General features: G+C 35.6%; 2 non-coding genes across 2 annotated transcripts; both read left to right on the top strand.

The window, feature by feature from the left end:
- Nucleotides 1-8,705: 8,705 nt before the first annotated feature.
- Nucleotides 8,706-8,812, top strand: LOC139856535 (small nucleolar RNA R71). Its single transcript, XR_011762011.1, has one exon. It is a non-coding gene; the product is annotated as a small nucleolar RNA R71 (small nucleolar RNA).
- Nucleotides 8,813-19,443: 10,631 nt separating this feature from the next.
- LOC139856534 (small nucleolar RNA R71) lies at nucleotides 19,444-19,550 on the top strand. The gene has a single exon (XR_011762010.1). It is a non-coding gene; the product is annotated as a small nucleolar RNA R71 (small nucleolar RNA).
- The last annotated feature ends 2,581 nt before the right edge of the window (nucleotides 19,551-22,131 follow it).

Raw genomic sequence — 22,131 nt, 5'->3', positions numbered from 1 at the left:
TACCTATTTCTATCAGGATCCTGGGGACTGGAGTTATATACTTATATATGCAGTCATTATAATACTTTGTTTTGGTATGAGAAATGTCTTAGAACAACTTTTTAGAATCCACATTACCATTGTTACTTCAACCCACCTATGGGAGACTTGGCTCACATAAAAAGTGAGTACATATACTCCTCCAAACTTTTTAAACACAAAACATCAGTACTAATCTTAGAACCACATTTATCTCTTTTATACTAATTTTATTAACTGTTGTTATCTAAAACATGTATCGCCTTAGATTTGTTGCGAATCCGATTTTAATCATAGATAGGGAAAGCATAGGAAAGAAAAGATCGGGAACAGATATCCTCTCTCAACTCTACTCCCAACAAAATTCATAAAACTACAAGGTAAAACTTTTTAAGTCCTCATAGTGGTTTTTTCAAACATCTAACAAATCATCCCACCTTCTGTAGTTCGACAGGATCACCTGGGAAGGAACCATTGGTTACATACAGCTAAACAGACGAAGGTTCTACCACGGTTGCAACGAGTGCAAGAAAAAAAATGATGGCGACTTGCCAACTTATGCATGCCCTAAAACAACCCAAAAGTCAGGTAAAATTGTCTAAATTTAAAAGATTCATATGACTAAAATACAAACTAACAAACATTAATATTACTGATATAGTTTCAGACCACCAGTTTGACGGTTTCAGTTCCTTTTCACCAACTGACCGAGCGAAACCACCCCCCATATATTAACCGACCAAAATCACCTCGCAGCGAAGCGCGGATTTTTTTACTTGTTTATAAAAAAATTTGCGAGGTGGCTTGTAAAGTTGTAATCATATTATAAACGTCTAAAAGGAGACAGAAAAGGTTGTCACTTGTCAAAAAAAAAAAAAAAAAAAAAAACTAATGTTTTCAAAGATGAAGCAACATGTGATTCCCATTTTGTTTAGTTATCGATCTTAACATGGGAATGTGAAAAAGGTGAAAACCTTAAGCCACTGTAAGTGGTTATGGTAATTAAATGTCAGCTATTACGACCATGTATATCTTATACTCTTATTCTGATGATTCCATTCTTAATCCTCATGCATCAACAAATAATGGCATAATTACCAATACGCCTCTACAGGTATATTTCTATTTAGTTACTATTGTTATTCTCTATATTAAAATATTTATAGTTGAATAATTAATAGTTGGAAAATTAAAAAATAGGTTAGGAAAGATGTCTACCTAAAGAGCATTAATAATCCTACTCTAATTGTCGCAAAAGGCTGGCTTCGTAGTTTAGACCCACTAAAAGTGGTTGGAGGAATAGAGATTGGTCCTGGCTGGGGTGAAGTAAAGGTTCAAGTCGCAATAAAAAGTGATGAAGCAGTGATAAGACCATTTGAACTTGTTACTGGTGTGGCTATTGCGTGGCCAACTTCTTTACTCTCGGTATGCCATTGTTAAATTTTTGATGTAATTCGTTTTAATAACTTTAGAAGCTTATGCTTATACATTAATTATTTGTTTGTAGGTTGTGACACTGAATTAAGATCGCACGATTAGAGGGGACTTATGCTTGATGATGTTCCTACTCTCTCTCTCTTTTTTTTTTAAATGTTCGATTACTTTTCTGTTGAATATTTTTTAATTGTGTCACTTATTTATCTTTTGTTCAGCTTGCAATAATATTATGTATTTCATTTTTATTTTATTAATGGAAATTATTAATTGCATGTCCATATTGGTTAAATAAAGCTTTATATAAATATAATAAATATATATAAATATAAATATTAATACATATTTCATTGGAATCATTGTGATGATAAGCAAATGATAGAATATAGTTTTAGGACCCTTTTTGGGTGTACTAATTAGTAAATTGTTCCTTCTTAATATCATGGTTATGACATGATAATTACAAAAAATATTTTAGGACCCTTTCTAGAGATACTATATTAGTCACATTTGTTCATGGTTTCCTATTGATATCATGACCATTACATGATATCTATATTAGGACCCATATCGGCCTAAATAAAGTGTCACAAAAATGTTTTTTAGGAACATTTTCCTTCGTAATAAAGGGTGCCAATATGTTTTTATGGACCATTGTCCATCGTAATAAAGGGTCCCAATTAGTCACATTAGTTTAGGGTTTCATATTGATATCATGGCCATTACAGGATATCTATATTAGGACCCTTATCGGTCCTTATATAGAGTCCTAAAAATGTTTTTAGGACTAATTTCCTTCGTAATAAAGGGTCATAATATGTTTTTAAGGACCAGTGTCCATCGTAAAAAAGGGTCCCATTTAGTTTTTAGGACCTTCAATAAAGGGTCCCAAAATGTTTTTAGGACCTTTAATAAAGGTTCCCAAAAACCCCATTACTAACGTAGATCGTCACATGATAGGACCTTTCTGGGGGTCCTTATAGGTCATTTTTTGGGGACCCTATTGACCCTTTAGGTACGGCTTATCTAGTAACCACCTTTCAAAGGTAGCAAAAGCAAAAGGGTACCAAACAGGCACATAATGGGACCCTTTTGGGGGTCCCGTAAGGTCATTTTTGTTGTAGTGTTTTGACCCATTTCAAAATTAGTCAACCACATGAACTCTAATGGTCTCCAATACATCAATAATCACTAATACTAGTGATTATTCACTCTTTGCAAGCCTCACATGTACAAACTTGCATACCAAACCCAAAACCCGCCAATCACAACAATAAACCCGAATCTTGGTGTTAATCTTCAATTAACAACTAAATGGGTTCCATCTATGAACACACAAGCCAAAAGCCCCAAATTTAGATGATGAACACGAAAATGAAATTCGGAGTTAGAGCTTACCGTTAGTATCACCTTGTAGCTAAGAACGAGGAGAACAAAGTTGCCTCTTACGCCTTTGATCAAAACCCGAATCTTCCTTTCCAAAATCCCACTTGAATGATTTGAAGAATTTATGTTTTGAGAGGAAAATAGGAAAGAAAATGGAAAAGAAAAAGATAAATGAAATGAATGGATGAGATTAAGATCTCAAATTTGGCTCAAACGCGAAATGACTAAAGTGCCCTTGAATATCTTTTAAAATCACAAAACTGGTACCAGCTCGCCCAGAATGCCGCGCAGCGGCCTTAAACGTCGCGCCACGCCCTATAACGTATTCTGGTGGTTGCCTTAACATGCCTCCTGGAATTGAAATCAGCCGAATGCCGCGCCGCGGCCCTATCTGTCGCGCCGCGACCTAACACGCGGTCTGATCATTTCTCGTTTACACGAACTTTAACACACGAATACGCCTCAAATCCATCATACACAAGTCGTACATACACGACACACCTACATATCATAAACGGGGAAAACGGGGTGTTACAGGTGATCAATGTTTGACTCATTGCCTTCAATTCTTTTATTGTGATGTTTTCCCCTTCCACATATTGTGTTGGGATTTAAACATATGCGTTCATGGCAAGCTATTGGTTTCGAAATTTAACGCCTACTTCCATTTAATAATTTCACTTCATCTTTAATTTCAGTTTCTAATTCAAATGGGTCATTCAAAACGATTTGGGTCATCGTTTTCAAGGGGTTGTAGGTTCTATTTCTAATCGTTTCATCTGATTCAATTATATACCAGTAATATATTGCTGTTAAAATAATGAATCGTTGTTAGGTAATGGTCTGTATCTAGAGGTCAATTTATATTTGTGTTTGTTCGTATTGATTAGACCATGGAAGAAGATCAATCATGTAGTCAAGTTATCATAATATTTTTCCTACAAGTTCATTATACGAGTAATTAATAATCTACATAAGGCGACCCAAAACACTGTTTGAATAACTTCGGTAATGCATAATCTGCAAGATGAGTATCTACACTCAATTTTTTTTTATAACAACAATTTTTTTTTTATATTAACCACCCCCTAGCGAATTGTTAGAGGGAAAAGAAACGTATATCTACACCGGCTTTAAAAGCCACTCATTCCAACTAATACTGACTTTATCTCTATTCGAAAACCAAAAATACGAAATTTTATGAATGGAATCAAATAAATATTCTTTCTTCATATCACCACCGAGGAATACCATGTTGTTTCTGAATGCCAAAGGTGCAAAAGGAGTGCAACCACAATTGAGCACACCATGTTCTCCGTCTCTTCCATTACATGCCATCCGTCTAGCCAAGATAAAAACTCCTTCCATTATGCAAAAATAGGCATCGATGCATTGATCCACACTCTAATCTTCCGATAAGTAATAGATGCCGAAAATCACATTTTACAATTTTTAAAGGTGAATTTTGCACTTTTAGATCTTACGATAAGTAATATCTTCACATATGAATTGTTATGTCTGTTTAAATACCACTATGATACTTATTTTTATTTAATATTGTATTTGGGTACATCGAGAATCATGTTGGGGCTACTATCTCACAACTAGCTACAAAACGTTGCTGTTTTTATAACGTCTTGGTTTTATTGTTCGAGTATTTTTAGCCGCTTTTTTATTTCTCTAGATTCATAACCTTATTTCTGTTTTGTTTCTAAATTTCATATTAAATGCGAATATATGAGAGTGTAGTTTCATTTTGATGATAATTAATGGCCGCAAAACACATATTTGAAGTCACTACATTTCTCACAAAATCAAGCTAAATTTTTTGAAGAATTTTTCGAAAAATTTTCAATTGCAGATTAGGCTCATTTTCGCAAGATAACTAGAAAACGGCCCTATAAGGAAGACTTCCTTAAGGTTTCCCCCGTTCGAAGCAGTTTAGATGCTGAAAATGACATTTCACTATTTTTAAAGTTGAATTTTGCGATTTTTGATCTTACGATAAGTAATACCTTCACATGTGAATTGTTGTGCCTGTTTAAATACCACTATAATAATTGTTTTTATTTAATATTGTATTTAGGTACATCGAGAATCATGTTGGGGCTACTATCTAATCACTAACTATAAAACGTTGCTGCTTTTATAACGTTTTAGTTTTATGAATTTTGCGATTTTAGATGTTACGATAAGTAATACCTTCACATGTGAATTGTTGTGCCTGTTTAAATACTACTATGAGACTTGTTTTTATTTAAAATTGTATTTAGGTACATCGAGAATCATGTTGGGGCTACTATCTCACCACTAGCTACAAAACGTTGCTTCTTTTATAACGTCTCGGTTTTATGAATTTTGCGACTTTAGATCTTACGATAAGTAATACATTCACATGTGAATTGTTGTGCCTGTTTAAATACCACTATGATACTTGTTTTTATTTAATATTGTATTTAGGTACATCGAGAATCATGGGGGCTACTATCTCACCACTAGCTATAAAACGTTGATGCTTTTATAACGACTTGGTTTTACTATTCGAGTATTTTTAGCCGCTTTTTTATTTCACAAGATTCATAACCTTATTTTTGTTTTTGTTTCTAAACTTCATATTGAATGCGAATATATGAGAATGTAGTTTCATTTTGATGATAATTAATGGCCGCAAAACACATATTTGATGTCACTACATTCCACACAAAATCAGGCAAAATTTTAGGGAGAATTTTTGAAAAATTTTCAATTGCAGATTATGACCATTTTCGCAAGATAACCAGAAAACGGCACTACAAGAAAGACTTCCTTAAAGTTTCCCCCGTTCGAAGTAGTTTAGATGCCGAAAAATACATTTCACTATTTTTAAAGTTGAATTTTTCGATTTTTGATCTTACATAAGTAATACCTTCACATGTGAATTGTTGTGCATGTTTAAATACCACTATGATACTTGTTTTTATTTAATATTGTATTTAAGTACATCGAGAATCATGTTGGGGCTACTATCTAATCAGTAGCTACAAAACGATGCTATTTTTATAACGTCTCAGTTTTATAATTTTTGCGATTTTAGATCTTACGATAAGTAATACCTTCACATGTGAATTGTTGTGCCTGTTTAAATACCACTATGTTACTTGTTTTTATTTAATATTGTATTTAGGTACATCGAGAATCATGTTGGGGCTACTATCTCACCACTAGCTACAAGACGTTGTTGCTTATATAACGTCTTGGTTTTATGAATTTTGCGACTTTAGATCTTACGATAAGTAATACCTTCACATGTGAATTGTTGTGCCTATTTAAATACCACTATGATACTTGTTTTTATTTAATATTGTATTTAGGTACATCGAGAATCATGTTGGGGCCACTATGTCACCGCTAGCTATAAAATGTTGCTGCTTTTATAACGTCTTGGTTATATTGTTTAAGTATTTTTTTGCCATTTTTTTATTTCTCTACATTCATAACCTTATTTTTGTTTCTGTTTTTAAATTTCATATTGAATATGCATAAATGAGAGTGTAGTTTCCTTTTGATGAATATTTAAGGGCCGCAAAACACATATTTGAAGTCACTACATTCCCCACAAAATCGAACAAAATTTTGGGGAGAATTTTCCAAAAATTTGCAATTGCAGATTTGGCCCATTTTCGCAAGATAACTAGAAAACGCCGCTACTTGCAAGACTTCCTTTATGCTTTCTGTTGTGGTGTGATTCTATGCATAACTTTTACCTTCTAAATTTATATATGATTCAAACACTAACAATTAAGCACACACAACTAACGAGCACTTAGAACCCGGTGATTATAGTACTTTAATGTAAGTATTCTTATCAAATTCGTCCCAAGGGAGCAGTCTAAGTCAAGTGTTTGAAACTATCGATTGTCCTAAGGTTTGTTTGATTGGGGGGTTTCGATTGATATTACTGACAACTAAAACTTGTTCAATTATTAAGACTTAAATCAAATTAACTAAGAAGTGTTCACTTATCTAATCCTCTCTATGCTTGGCTTGCCCCGTTTTGCCTATTTTGCTATCTCATAAGTTGTTGAACTATTAAATGTTTAGAATCACTTCTAAACCTCAAATCAAATGACACTCCGCGAATTCACATAAGCATTGTATCCTAAGACCGAGTTAAGCATGATTTGGTCATTAAGATTGAGCATGGGTTAAAATCACTTAAAACCCCAACTATCGAAATCACTTAAGATAATCGGCACTACTATGTTGACTAAAGGCCAATTGAAAACCAACCTAGATCAAGAACACAATCACTTGCAATTCCCTAGCTAGTTGTCTAGATCACCTAAGGTGTTGAAGCACACATTGATTCACTTCTCAAATCACTAAGAGAGCTACTCAACATATGTAATTAAAGTTAAGCCTAAAAAAAACTCATAGCAATGGATCTTTAGCTAACTCAACAACACATGATCATGTAATTCATTCAAACAATAATATTCAATTGATTTGGGGCAAACACTAGCATTAGAGATTCATAGATAAGCAAACACAAAGAATTTAGCCAATCATTGCTAAAATCAAAATCACCCTTTAATTCCTTGCATGTCAACTCGGTAGCCTCTATGGTCATTACACTCTTAACTTGATAAGGAATGAATGTTGCATCGTCCGAATCTTCCGAAAACTTGAATACCCCATAATCTATAGTATCAATTCCCAATGCTTCATCGAAATCAAACTTTTCTCCTTCAACGTCGAATGCGAAAACTTGAGGATATTTGTGTTGCTCATCTTCGGTTGAATCAATCGAGTTCACTTAAGCATAAGTATTGTTGGTATTTGATGAACTCGCTTGATTTGGGTTCGAGTTGGTAGTATTGTTCTCAATAGGAATGACCCTCGTATTGTTTTGGTGGTTTTGTTGGTTGCTTCAGTTGTTGTGTGGGTTAACTTGGGTGTTTGAAGGTAAAGTTCCTTGTACTCTTTAGGCAAATAGATTTGAAAGTCTCACAACGATTCTCTCAAGGTTTTGGAATGAGGGTTGTTGGTTTCGAATTTTGTTGCTTCAAAAGTTCGTTTTCCTTTATTAGGAAGGCTTCGGTTGATTCCGCCTTCTTGATATAGTTTTTCATGATTTTTTCTAAGCTCTTTGTAGGTTGGGATTTTTGGAAGTTTTGTTGAGGTTGTTGATTGTAACCTTAGTTATTTTGTGCTTGACTATAACCTTGGTTGTTTTGATAATTCGAATTGGCTTGGTTGTTATAAGGTTGGTTATTGTAAGGTTGTTGGTTTTGGTATTGAAAGTTGTTGTTTCGGTTTTGGTTGTAGTTATTGTTATAACCTTGGTTTTGATTTTGATTTGTGAATCCAGGTGGTGTATTGGGTCGGTTGTTAAATGACACTTGTTTTTGATTAGGATTATAGTAGCTTTGATTAGATGTTCTTCCCCGTTGATAGTTTTGATTATTCACATAGTTCACATGAGCATCCGAATTCATAGGAATGTCATCTAGATCAATATTACTTCATTGAGTAATTTGAGGACAATTCTTCGTGAGATGTGGACCCTCGCATCGTTGACAAACCACTTGCATTGAAACTACCGTTTGTTGGACTTTTATCAACTCATTCCCAAATGTTTGAAATTGATTGTTCAAACTTGCAAGCGTCACTTGCCCATTATCACTCTCGATTTGTGCTACACTTTTTCGTGTCAAATCTCGCGGTGAGGGTGCCCATTCATATGTGTTAACCGAGATGTCTTCTAACATAATTTTGGCCGCATTTGGTGATTTATACATAAATACCCCACCGGATGAAGAATCAAGATATTGCTTCGTTAAAGTATTACAACCCGATAAAACGTATTGATGTACTCCTTCTTCGTCAAACCATGTGGTGGGCAAGCTCTTAGTAGCTTCTTGAATCATACCCATGCATCATACAAACCCTCATCACGCCGTTGGGTGAACCCATTAATCTCCATTCTAAGTCACTCTACTTTTGACGGTGGGAAGAAGTGATTGATAAGCTTATTTGTTAACTCTTGAAAAGACCTTATGGAATTGGATGGCAAACTTCGCATCTATGCTTTTGCGTCTCCTTGAAGTGTAAAGGGGAATGCCCTTAACTTAAAAGAGTCATCGGTGACATTTTTGGTTTTGTAAATATCACAAAGATCATTAAAGTGTTGAATGTGTTCAAACGGATTCTCATCTATCAACCCATGAAAGTATGTATCCTTGATCAACGTGAAAAAGTTGCCCTCGATCTTCCAATTATCCGCTTCAATTGGTGGTTTGGTAATAGTCGGTGCTATCAATGTTGGTGCAACCAATCTAGCGTTCCACATTAGTGTGTCGTTCGGATCATTCAATAACTCTTGATTAACCGGAGGACCATTAGGATTGCCCTCTTCATTAACAATCAGTTGACCGTTAGGATCCATGTCTTCTAAACAAAATGGCAAGGCTTCACAATTCTTTCTTAATACCCTTGCTTCTCTATGACTATAAACCCTGTGCACGTGTTTTTCCGGATCGGAGAATGGATGTGTGAACTCTTGATCCTTGTGAGACTTTGTTTTTATACACCAAAGGCACCTATCATTCAATCATAACACAAACACAAACGGTTTTCCAAACAAAAATAATATATAAAATGCAAAAAGTAACTTCTGTAAGGGTAAATCCTTACGAAAGGATCGAACAATCAAAAGTTTAAACTAAACACCTAACTAGGCTAACCGCTCCCCGGCAGCGGCGCCAAGAAAGTGTTGTGGTGTGATGCTATGCATAACTTTTACCCTCTAAATTTATATATGATTCAAACACTAACAATTAAGCACACACAACTAACAAGCACTTAGAACCCGGTTATTATAGCACTTTAATGTAAGTATTCGTATCAAGTTCATCCCAAGGGAGCAGTCTAAGTCAAGTGTTTGAAACTATCGATTGTCCTAGGGTTTGTTTGATTGGGGGGTTTCGATTGATATTACTAACAACTAAAACTTGTTCAATTAAACAAACTTAAACTAACAAGTGAACTAGTAGCAAGAAACAAGTAGCAAAGTATTAAGACTTAAATCAAATTAACTAAGAAGTGGTCACTTATCTAACCCTCTCTATGCTTGGCTTGCCCCGCTTTGCCTATTTTGCTATCAAATTAACTAAGAAGTGTTCACTTATCTAATCCTCTCTATGCTTGGCTTGCCCCGTTTTGCCTATTTTGCTATCTCATAAGTTGTTGAACTATTAAATGTTTAGAATCACTTCTAAACCTCAAATCAAATGACACTCCGCGAATTCACATAAGTATTGTATCCTAAGATCGAGTTAAGCATGATTTGGTCATTAAGATTGAGTTTGGGTTAAAATCACTTAAAACCACCAACTATCGAAATCACTTAAGATAATCGACACTACTATGTTGACTAAAGGCCAATTGAAAACCAACCTAGATCAAGAACACAATCACTTGCGATTCCCTAGCTAGTTGTCTAGATCACCTAAGGTGTTGAACCACACATTGATTCACTTCTCAAATCACTAAGAGAGCTACTCAACATATGTAATCAAAGTCAAGCCTAAAACAAACTCATAGCAATGGATCTTTAGCTAACTCAACAACACATGATCATGTAATTCATTCAAACAATAATATTCAATTGATTTGAGGCAAACACTAGCATTAGAGATTCATAGATAAGCAAACACAAAGGATTTAGCCAATCATGGCTAAAATCAAACTAATAATAATCAAAGAAACAATAACAATCATCATCTTCATGTTATTACAAGTAATCAATGCAAAATATGTAAAGTAAAGTAAAGATTACAATCCAAAATGTTAAGCAGATGAAGATCTAAGCTAAACAATGATGGATCTTGAGCAAACTTCCTTGAATCCTCCCTTAATCTCCAATGGATGATGAAATTAGAGTTTGGTGAGTGAAATTCAGACCCTAAGTAGCTGCTCTCTCAAGATGCATATGAAAATGACATAATCTCGTTCCTTATACAATGCTGAAAATCTGGGCTGAAACAGCGTCAGGAGCGCCGCTTTTCCTTCAGGAGCGGCGCTTTTGGCTTGAAAGGAGCGACGCTTTTGACATGTAGAACGGCGCTTCTGCTCACTGATGAAAAATGGAGACAAATCATGCATAGGAGCACCGCTTTTCCTTCTGGAGCGGCGCTTTTGGACCTTCAGGAGCGACGCTTCTTTGCAGGAGCGGCGCTTTTTGAGCTGTTTCCTGCACTTGTCATTTTATTTGCACTTTTTGAGCATTTCTTGGTCAATTTTACACCAAGTTAGGCAATTTGCCTTGAGTTGACACTTTGGCGCAGGAAAACAACTTTTGGGCCAAATGATCATCAAAACCGAATGAAATAAGGGCGATATTGCGTAATAAAACATACATAAATGGAGCAATATCAAACCCCCTACATTTGAACCTTTCTTGTCCTCAAGCAAGCAAATCAATAGAACAAGGCTTGGAGAAAATTAGCGTTCAAAGATTAAAGCCAAAGTGTAATGATTAGGCAACAAATGATACCTCCAAGAATGAGCACTTGATTGGCTAGAATGAACTCCAAAACCTTTACAATTGCTGAGGACCAAGAATTCTTCTTCTATCCTTCTTCTACTAGTAACACAGGCACAAATCAATGCTTCAATAGTCTTCAATCACCACCAAATCAACTACAATTCAAACCTAGGTCTACCCGAAACAATCATTCCCTGGTCAAAGTCAACTCCATCACCTAAGAGGTCATCAAACATTAATCATCAAGCATAAGATCTTTACAATAACAACTTTGACCTCCTTGACTTTGACCAATTGTGTAGGATTTGCGGGATAGCCAACAATTCAACCAAATCAAACCTCAACACTATTAACAAAATAATCAAATTCACCAAAATACAAACAAGGTGACTCAAAATATATGCAACAAGCTCAAATCACCATAAAGCTCACAAAATGTACCCAAATTGAGTATGGGTCATGAAAAATCATCAAAATTACCGTTCGCCAATGATTCCTTCGTGTAATAAGCATATGCCCCAAAAAGTATGGTCCTTTAGTCAACCCTGCGATGGCTATCCCTCTTCCATCTCCATGCCCCCAAAACACCAATGTTTTGTCAATTTCAAATATAATATCGTCAATTTCAAGTTTGGGTTAGGGTGGGTGTGCCAAGGCTAGGGGACTGGGTACCCCTATCTTTATTGGTCAAACCGGGCTCGGGCCGACCGGCACTCATCAAGCTTTCTATCACAACTCTATTGTTTCTCTCATAGTAGGGCGAAAGCATTGACGGAGTTACGTGGAATTAGGGCCCCACGTGGATAAAATAAGAGATCCATCAATTTCAAAATTTGGGCGAAATTTGAATTCCTTGACGAGCGGGTGTGAGCCACTCAGGAGTGTTAAAGATGAGACCTTTAACACCCGGCTAGGAAGACTTTACTCCCTAATTGATTCAAACTTAACTTGGGAGACTTTACTCCCAAGCTTGGAACAAAAACTTTGACTTGGAAGACTTTACTTCCAAGTGTTGTTCTACTTCCCACATAAAAAGCTTTTATGCTTATGTTAAGAAAAGGTAAAAAGTAGCTACTACCTTTCCGTTAGTTGAAAGATCAATGGTGTGCCATAGCTTTTGGCTATGGACTGTGTTGTCTAGCAACACTAGCACGTAGCCATTGCTCTTCATCAAGAAGATAGCACACGGTGAAGCTCGGTGACTCCTCTTCCCACGGTATGATACATCTGTTGAACCATCTTGAAATGATGAAACAACCAATATCAATATGAAATGGTGTGGATTAGGAAGTGTCCCACACCAAGTAGTATAGAATTCGGGAGACTTGACTCCCTACAATGGATGAACTCGATTCATCCGAAAGTGTTAAAGCATAAAGCTTTAAACACTTGGTTTTGGTGCACATGCATGAAAGACTTTAACTTTCAAGCATAAATTTATTTTTTCTCAAAATTTTATCATTTCCACTCAAAATCATAAGAAAAGTGAAAGACTTTACTTTCACTTGGTGGAATACAAGAGTGAGACAAAAGGAAGACTTTACTTCCTTAGTTTTTGAAAATAAAGGAAAAGACTTTACTTTTCCCAAAGAGTTTAAAATTTTTACAAATTTTAACCATTTTAGTGTTTATGATATGATTTAGTGTTATGGCTAAAAACTTGTTCCAAAAATTGATCAACAATTCAAGTTTTAATCTTTATAGAGTATATGTGACAAGTTTAACCCGAAAAAGTTCAAAATGACCCGAATTTTACTCTCCCCCTACATTTAGTTTGATGAAATGCCCTCATTGTATTAAACGAAAGAATAAGTAAAAATGAGGGACATTTTGGAAATAGAATAGAAGAGAGAAGAGGTAATAAAAACTGGAATAGATCAATTGATCTTTGTTGTCACCCTTCGAATAATACTTAGTCACCATAGTCGCTTGCATGTTGTTGTACCACTTGTTGAACCAAAAGAAGAGCCAAAAGCATATGGCATTCCCTATAATTTGAAGTATGCTCACAAAGTACAAAATGTGTGGGGCAATACTCGGGGGAGTATGAGCACCCACAATAAGATCAAAGAGTTTCCACGTCATCACAAAAGTAATCAAAACAATCATAAGTTTAATGACGAACTCCACCAAATAATCCAACCATCATGATCACAAACAAATAATAATAATCTCAATGCTAATCAAACAAGCACAAGATGGTAATGATCATCCACAATTTCACAACCAATAAACTAACCATCATAATCATCAACAACACATGCAAAATAAACACGATAATAAACATTACGATCCTACTAGTGTTGGATTATTACAAACTATAATTCAAATTCATTGTTTCATCCGGGAATCACATACCCTCCGGATTCAAATACTTCCCAACGTCACCAAAATTTAAACACAAACAAATTATTTTAGACACACACAAAAATCACCAAATTGTTCGAATTCTCCCAAACCATCATCCCATGATTATTACATGCTGATTTTTCAAATAAAAGTGTCACAAATTAACCAAACATAAATCTTAACTAGACCACACACAAGAGGAACGAGAGCACAACAATAAAAATTACCACCAACTATACCCTCCGTAGTAAGAGCTTCCGGATTAGTCCTGATTTGGGTAGTCATCATAATTTGGTGGCCTATCCCATTCACTTTGATCGCTTGGTTGTTGTTGTTGTTCCCTCATCCTTGCAAAGTACTCAAATTCTTGAGATCGCCTAAGTGCCTTGTTTGGGTCATAGTCGATTATTGGTTGGGTTCTCGGTTGATTATAATCATACGGGTTAAAGGTGGGAGAAAATGGCCTCGGGGAAGTTGGGTCCGCTTGATGTAGTTGTCTATAATGAATTTCCTATTGAGAAACCGCACGAAGGCCCGAGAAGTTGTAGCGTGCTTCATATTCTTGGTTTGCTTGGTTAATATTGATTTGATTAAATTGATTTTCAAGCCAAGTTTGGTCATACCCAATCAGGACACTGCTCCCCGCACCTTATGCTCCACTACTTGCTCCAAAATTCCCCGTTTCATACCCATGCATCATCATTTCTTCTTCTTCATCCTCGTTATCCCCCTCGACATTGATGTTGTTTAGATCAAACCACCTCCTCATGTTGTTGTGCATGTCCCTCTTAAGAATCTTACCCCCTTAAAGTCAACATACCTAAATCTAGCCATTTCATTGGTCGTGTACCCCGAGATGTCAATTTCCAATTGCCTCGCTATCCTAGTCACAAAAACACCACCTACCGTCCCTTTCTTCCCTTTTGTCCCAGTTTTATGGAAAAGATAGTCAACAATAACATGGGGGACATGGACATTGTTCCTTATTTTAGATCCGATCAGTGAGCCAAATGTCCAAATATGACATTTTTGCATTGCTATGAAAACGGTAGTTGACCGTGTTGGCAATGAATCGGGCTATGATCCGAAGGTTATGTGTCTTAAAGGTGTTGGCAACAGTTTTACCCAGGCTAAAAATCTCATCGCTTATTTCGTGCCAAGCTGCAAGATAGTTAAACTCTTGAGGGTTGGTATTGGGGATTTTGCAAGACAAGAGATAATCCCAAAGGGCATCGGTGTTATTCCTAAATTCTGTGTAAATCCCTAGGGCCCTGATAAGTTGGAGCATACTCATTTTTCGTTGTTGCCTGCCCAAGTAAAAAGTCATGTACTCTTGGTCAGTAATTGTTTATACCCTAAAGTTGACAATCAGGGTGGAAGTGAACTCTAAGGTCGGGACAACATAAATAGGCTCATTGAATCTGAAAATTGGAACCCAAGGGTTGAGTTGCATGTTCCCATATGGAACCTTAAAAAGGGCCTCAGCCTCATCAGTCATACTGGCTTCATTAAGAAGAGACCAGTCAATGTATTTCCCAGGATAGAATTTGTCCTTGAGCCTAAGCTCTAAGCCCGCTCTAAAACGTACGTTCAACAAAACCTATTGTAAACACGGGTCTGTTGAGAGTCTCCGGATATCCTCCGAGATCATTGGCACTTCATCTTCCTCAACCTCTTGTTGAGCCGCAAGGCGTTTACCCCTACCCTTAAACCCAATATTCTTTTGGCGTTTTGTTTCACTTCCTGATCCACCATGTGACTTTGTGGGTTCCTTAGTCTACGAAACAAGACATCAAGAGAAAAACATTGTGGAGGGGTAAAAGTTAGCACATAAACAATTAGTTCTCAAACTTCAATCATCATACCAAGTTGATTTCGAAAATTCATAACAAGTTTTATCATGCAACTCATGTCAACAATTAGCATACATGACTAAAACAAATGTAATTTATCATTATAAAGCATGAAATCAAACAAGGATGCACCTTATGGCATAATCTCAAAGTCACCAAAAAGTTGCAAAATTTAGCTCATGCAAAGAAATGTTAAATCATAAGTAGAATCAGAAGCTAAACATGCATTATCATCAATCATTAAGTCTCACTAGGTCAACCATGGTCAACATGAACCAATTGTAAAAAGTTAACCCGAGTCAAAGTCTAATTCATTCAAATTTCGGTTAAAACAAAGAGTATTCAACAAATCATAGCAATTCTTCATGTTATTACTTAAATGTACCGCGAACAAATACATCATCACTAATCACATACTCAAATTGGTCAAACCAAGTCAAACCTCAAACTTATGAACCCTAATTTTTCAAATTCAAATCATGCAAGCATGGAAGACGGATTCAAAGTAAGATAATCATGGTAACCTAACAACTAAGCATCAACAATATCAATTAACACTCCAATTTGGCTCAGAATTAAAAACCCCCAAATTGGATGAACCCTAGAATTTCAAAGTCAAAATCGCTGTGACTAATCATGCAAATCATGTTAATAAATAACAATGTAGTCTAGATTCATCAACAATTCGACCATTAACATCATAAATCAAGCATAATCAACAAACTAAGTATAAAGAGAAAAATAGTGAAAATCATAAAAATCATATTAAATAATGAATTAGAGTGATGGATTCTTACTTTTCCCATATTAGATGTTGTAGATTTGCAAGAAATTAAATGAAATTTGAAGTTTTTGGTGGATTAGGGTCGATTAGGGTAAGGGAGCGCCACACTTTTGAGGGAAAAATTTAGTTGGGTGTGAAAAAGTGATGTCTGGTTCGTGCAGAATTCTTAAGTAGCCAGATGCAAAAGCGCCGCTTTTCACACACGAGCGCCGCTCCTGGCAATATAGAAGCGTCGCTTTTGAAAGAAAAGCATCGCTCTAGGCGAACTAAAAGCGCCGCTTTTGAACACAAAAATGCCGTTCTTGGCTACTGTCCATTTTTGGTCCCAAAACACAGGTTAAAACGTCGCTCCTGAAATAGAAGCGGCGCACTTGATGGTGAAAAGTGCCGCTCCTAGGACAAAAGCACCGCTTTTGTACCTAATTGCAGTTTTTTCCCCAAATTAAAGTCCATTTTGACCCATTCACAAGCTATTTTCAGTTTTACCCATATGCATGCAATACAAAAATATGAAAATGCAACTAAGAAAGGAATATCATACAATTCTAAACAAAATGCAACTACGAGAAGCTATATACACAATTTTGGAAATATTTTAACGAGTCTATCACCCGACTCTCATCTCCTTGAAATTTTAACTAATCCCGAGGTGGTAAACGTCCCTCCCTTTGAGCTAAGGGATACATTTTCATTACCGCCACCACTTAACATTGACATTAACCAATCATTTGTTACCTTGGTTTCATTGATTAACTCTTTGAGTTTGACTTTTCATGTTTTGACAAGTTTGACACTAGGCGATTTCTCAAGTGTTCATCCTTTTTGGATGAAGCCCTATGCACCCGCTCAAACAATTTTCTCATGGACTTGTCAACAATGTCGTTTTTCCCTTTAGGTTTACTTTGAATTACCTTGGTCAATCTTCCACCACCTTTTGTTGGTGAACCAACTTGCGTTGTGCTTGTGATGCATTGCACACTAGCAACAACTTGTGGTGTAGTCAATGATAATGATGGTGCTTTAACACATTTTGTTCTTATGTTCATGCATTTCCCTTTGTCCCGAAGAGTCAATTTCCCGGTTCTAAAGTCAAAGAAAGAACCCGCGGTTGCTAAGAATGGTCTTCCCAAAACAAGAGGTACATCGGGATCTTCCTTTATATCAACAATAACAAAGTGAATGGGGAATTCCATGTCCCCTACCTTAATAATTAAATCCTCGGAAATACCCATACTAGAGTTAATTGATTGATCAATTAGTTTAACTCCCATTGTGGTGGGTGAAAGATCACCTAGGCCTAACCTTTTGTAAACGGAGTAGGGCATAAAGTTAATACTCACCCCGAGTCAGCTAAAGATGTAAGCATCTCTGACCCGTTCACATTACATGGTATAAGGAAAGGTCTGGGATCACCCATTTTCGGTGGTAGGTTACATTTATTCAAAATACCATCACACTCCTTTTTCAAGAAAGCGGTGGATACTTGCTCAACATCTCCCCTTTTGGCCATGAGCGTCTTCAAGAATTTCCCATAGTTGGGTATATTCTCAAGCACCTCCGCCAAAGGGAGTTTAACATAGATATTTTCGTTATCGGATAAAGTTGACTTACAATCCACATCATTTAGATGTGTAGGAGGTAATGATTAAGGATGTGAGACCGGTGTTTCATTTTTCTCCTTGGTTGATGTAGCAAGAACCTCGACCTCGTTCTTTTGCCCCTTTGTATTCAATAAAGTTTCCACCTTTAACTCTCTTTCATCATTTCCCAATTTAATTCGCTCAAAATCACCCTTTAATTCCTTGCATGTCAACTCGGTAGCCTCTATGGTCATTACACTCTTAACTTGATAAGGAATGAATGTTGCATCGTCCGAATCTTCCGAAAACTTGAATACCCCATAATCTACAGTATCAATTCCCAATGCTTCATCGAAATCAAACTTTTCTCCTTCAACGTCGAATGCGAAAACTTGAGGATATTTGTGTTGCTCATCTTCGGTTGAATCAATCGAGTTCACTTAAGCATAAGTATTGTTGGTATTTGATGAACTCGCTTGATTTGGGTTCGAGTTGGTAGTATTGTTCTCAATAGGAATGACCCTCGTATTGTTTTGGTGGTTTTGTTGGTTGTTTCAGTTGTTGTGTGGGTTAACTTGGGTGTTTGAAGGTAAAGTTCCTTGTGCTCTTTCGGCAAATAGATTTGAAAGTCTCACAACGATTCTCTCAAGGTTTTGGAATAAGGGTTGTTGGTTTCGAATTTTGTTGCTTCAAAAGTTCGTTTTCCTTTATTAGGAAGGCTTCGGTTGATTCCGCCTTCTTGATATAGTTTTTCATGATTTTTTCTAAGCTCTTTGTAGGTTGGGATTTTTGGAAGTTTTGTTGAGGTTGTTGATTGTAACCTTAGTTATTTTGTGCTTGACTATAACCTTGGTTGTTTTGATAATTCGAATTGGCTTGGTTGTTATAAGGTTGGTTATTGTAAGGTTGTTGGTTTTGGTATTGAAAGTTGTTGTTTCGGTTTTGGTTGTAGTTATTGTTATAACCTTGGTTTTGATTTTGATTTGTGAATCCAGGTGGTGTATTGGGTCGGTTGTTAAATGACACTTGTTTTTGATTAGGATTATAGTAGCTTTGATTAGATGTTCTTCCCCGTTGATAGTTTTGATTATTCACATAGTTCACATGAGCATCCGAATTCATAGGAATGTCATCTAGATCAATATTACTTCATTGAGTAATTTGAGGACAATTCTTCGTGAGATGTGGACCCTCGCATCGTTGACAAACCACTTGCATTGAAACTACTGTTTGTTGGACTTTTATCAACTCATTCCCAAATGTTTGAAATTGATTGTTCAAACTTGCAAGCGTCACTTGCCCATTATCACTCTCGATTTGTGCTACACTTTTTCGTGTCAAATCTCGCGGTGAGGGTGCCCATTCATATGTGTTAACCGAGATGTCTTCTAACATAATTTTGGCCGCATTTGGTGATTTATACATAAATACCCCACCGGATGAAGAATCAAGATATTGCTTCGTTAAAGTATTACAACCCGATAAAATGTATTGATGTACTCCTTCTTCGTCAAACCATGTGGTGGGCAAGCTCTTAGTAGCTTCTTGAATCATACCCATGCATCATACAAACCCTCATCACGCCGTTGGGTGAACCCATTAATCTCCATTCTAAGTCACTCTACTTTTGACGGTGGGAAGAAGTGATTGATAAGCTTATTTGTTAATTCTTGAAAAGACCTTATGGAATTGGATGGCAAACTTCGCATCTATGCTTTTGCGTCTCCTTGAAGTGTAAAGGGGAATGCCCTTGAAATGTCCCGTTCTTATTGATTAAAAACGTTCCATATTAATTGATTTCGTTGCGAGGTTTTGACCTCTATATGAGACGTTTTTCAAAGACTGCATTCATTTTAAAACAAACCATAACCTTTATTTCATCAATAAAGGTTTAAAAAGCTTTACGTAGATTATCAAATAATGATAATCTAAAATATCCTGTTTACACACGACCATTACATAATGGTTTACAATACAAATATGTTACAACAAAATAAGTTTCTTGAATGCAGTTTTTACACAATATCATACAAGCATGGACTCCAAATCTCGTCCTTATTTAAGTATGCGACAGCGGAAGCTCTTAATAATCACCTGAGAATAAACATGCTTAAAACGTCAACAAAAATGTTGGTGAGTTATAGGTTTAACCTATATATATCAAATCATAATAATAGACCACAAGATTTCATATTTCAATACACATCCCATACATAGAGATAAAAATCATTCATATGGTGAACACCTGGTAACCGATATTAACAAGATGCATATTTAAGAATATCCCCATCATTCCGGGACACCCTTCGGATATGATATAAATTTCGAAGTACTAAAGCATCCGGTACTTTGGATGGGGCTTGTTGGGCCCGATAGATCTATCTTTAGGATTCGCGTCAATTAGGGTGTCTGTTCCCTAATTCTTAGATTACCAGACTTAATAAAAAGGGGCATATTCGATTTCAATAATTCAACCATAGAATGTAGTTTCACGTACTTGTGTCTATTTTGTAAATCATTTATAAAACCTGCATGTATTCTCATCCCAAAAATATTAGATTTTAAAAGTGGGACTATAACTCACTTTCACAGATTTTTACTTCGTCGGGAAATAAGACTTGGCCACTGGTTGATTCACGAACCTATAACAATATATACATATATATCAAAGTATGTTCAAAATATATTTACAACACTTTTAATATATTTTGATGTTTTAAGTTTATTAAGTCAGCTGTCCTCGTTAGTAACCTACAACTAGTTGTCCACAGTTAGATGTACAGAAATAAATCGATAAATATTATCTTGAATCAATCCACGACCCAGTATATACGTATCTCAGTATTGATCACAACTCAAACTATATATATTTTGGAATCAACCTCAACCCTGTATAGCTAACTCCAACATTCACATATAGAGTGTCTATGGTTGTTCCGAAATATATATAGATGTGTCGACATGATAGGTCGAAACATTGTATACGTGTCTATGGTATCTCAAGATTACATAATATACAATACAAGTTGATTAAGTTATGGTTGGAATAGATTTGTTACCAATTTTCACGTAGCTAAAATGAGAAAAATTATCCAATCTTGTTTTACCCATAACTTCTTCATTTTAAATCCGTTTTGAGTGAATCAAATTGCAATGGTTTCATATTGAACTCTATTTTATGAATCTAAACAGAAAAAGTATAGGTTTATAGTCGGAAAAATAAGTTACAAGTCGTTTTTGTAAAGCTAGTCATTTCAGTCGAAAGAACGACGTCTAGATGACCATTTTAGAAAACATACTTCCACTTTGAGTTTAACCATAATTTTTGGATATAGTTTCATGTTCATAATAAAAATCATTTTCTCAGAATAACAACTTTTAAATCAAAGTTTATCATAGTTTTTAATTAACTAACCCAAAACAGCCCGCGGTGTTACTACGACGGCGTAAATCCGGTTTTACGGTGTTTTTCGTGTTTCCAGGTTTTAAACCATTAAGTTAGCATATAATATAGATATAGAACATGTGTTTAGTTAATTTTAAAAGTCAAGTTAGAAGGATTAACTTTTTTTTGCGAACAAGTTTAGAATTACTAAACTATGTTCTAGTGATTACGAGTTTAAACCTTCGAATAAGATAGTTTTATATGTATGAATCGAATGATGTTATGAACATCATTACTACCTTAAGTTCCTTGGATAAACCTACTAGAAAAGAGAAAAATGGATCTAGCTTCAACGGATCCTTGGATGGCTCGAAGTTCTTGAAGCAGAATCATGACACGAAAACAAGTTCAAGTAAGATCATCACTTGAAATAAGATTGTTATAGTTATAGAAATTGAACCAAAGTTTGAATATGATTATTACCTTGTATTAGAATGATAACCTACTGTAAGAAACAAAGATTTCTTGAGGTTGGATGATCACCTTATAAGATTGGAAGTGAGCTAGCAAACTTGAAAGTATTCTTGATTTTATGTAACTAGAACTTGTAAAATATATGAAGAACACTTAGAACTTGAAGATAGAACTTGAGAGAGATCAATTAGATGAAGAAAATTGAAGAATGAAAGTGTTTGTAGGTGTTTTTGGTCGTTGGTGTATGGATTAGATATAAAGGATATGTAATTTTGTTTTCATGTAAATAAGTCATGAATGATTACTCATATTTTTGTAATTTTATGAGATATTTCATGCTA

Source organism: Rutidosis leptorrhynchoides, chromosome 6 (genome assembly GCF_046630445.1).
Source record: "Rutidosis leptorrhynchoides isolate AG116_Rl617_1_P2 chromosome 6, CSIRO_AGI_Rlap_v1, whole genome shotgun sequence".
NCBI classification, from domain to species: Eukaryota; Viridiplantae; Streptophyta; class Magnoliopsida; order Asterales; family Asteraceae; genus Rutidosis; species Rutidosis leptorrhynchoides.
This window is presented reverse-complemented; position numbering and strand designations above follow the sequence as displayed.